This window comes from Rhagoletis zephyria, unplaced genomic scaffold (assembly GCF_001687245.7).
Source record: "Rhagoletis zephyria isolate East Lansing unplaced genomic scaffold, Rhagoletis_zephyria_1.1 Rzeph_scaffold_03237, whole genome shotgun sequence".
Taxonomy (NCBI): Eukaryota; Metazoa; Arthropoda; class Insecta; order Diptera; family Tephritidae; genus Rhagoletis; species Rhagoletis zephyria.
In genome coordinates, this window is record NW_016160320.1 from 56,894 (window position 1) to 57,682 (window position 789).

The following is a 789-nucleotide window of genomic DNA, read 5'->3' on the forward strand; positions in this document are numbered from 1 at the left end:
AATTAAGTAAGTAATCGCGCGAATTTTCGCCTGCGGCGCTTGTCAGTTTTTTTTTTATATTGGGGGTATTTAACCCCATACCCTCCTTTACTACTAATTCAACGCTGAGCGGGAAAATGGGTACGATAAAAACTATTCTCTTTTATTGTTATTTTCTTAGATGTGGCTGCACTCTTCTAATGTCAGTGTGAAACCATGGTTGAATCAACGGTTCTGTATTCACAATGTGCGTATACATATATAAGTGCGTGATAATTATAAAAACTTACTTAATTTACTAAAAATACATCATAAATGTAAAAAGTATGTTTACATTTCATTGTGCGGGGTTTTAATGCGACTATTTTGCCAAAGTGTCTACATAAATATAGTGTTTATTGTGTGAAATAGCGCCGAGAGGTTAGTTCAATTTACAAACTTTAACAACAAATAACTTAAAAACTATAAGCCTCCTGCGGCTAAAAGTATAAATATTTGCAATCAGGAGAACTCCCCCTACCTCCCCCATAGCCACCTTTTTTTTGTACGCGGGGCTATGCCAAACATAGTTCTTATATAATTTATTGTTAAAGTTTTCATATAAACGATGAATAAGATAGCAAAATAACATACAACTTAGTGCTACCAGACTGGAATTTTGAATAATAAAAGCGGATTTTTAATTCGGAATTTTTAATTAGTAGAATTATTAGTTCTGTGTTGCCGAAGAAGGGGGGGCTGAACACATTTTGCAGAGAACACCTTTCTGCGTAGGCGGCCTTCGGCCGCACTTAGGGATTATAACCCTCA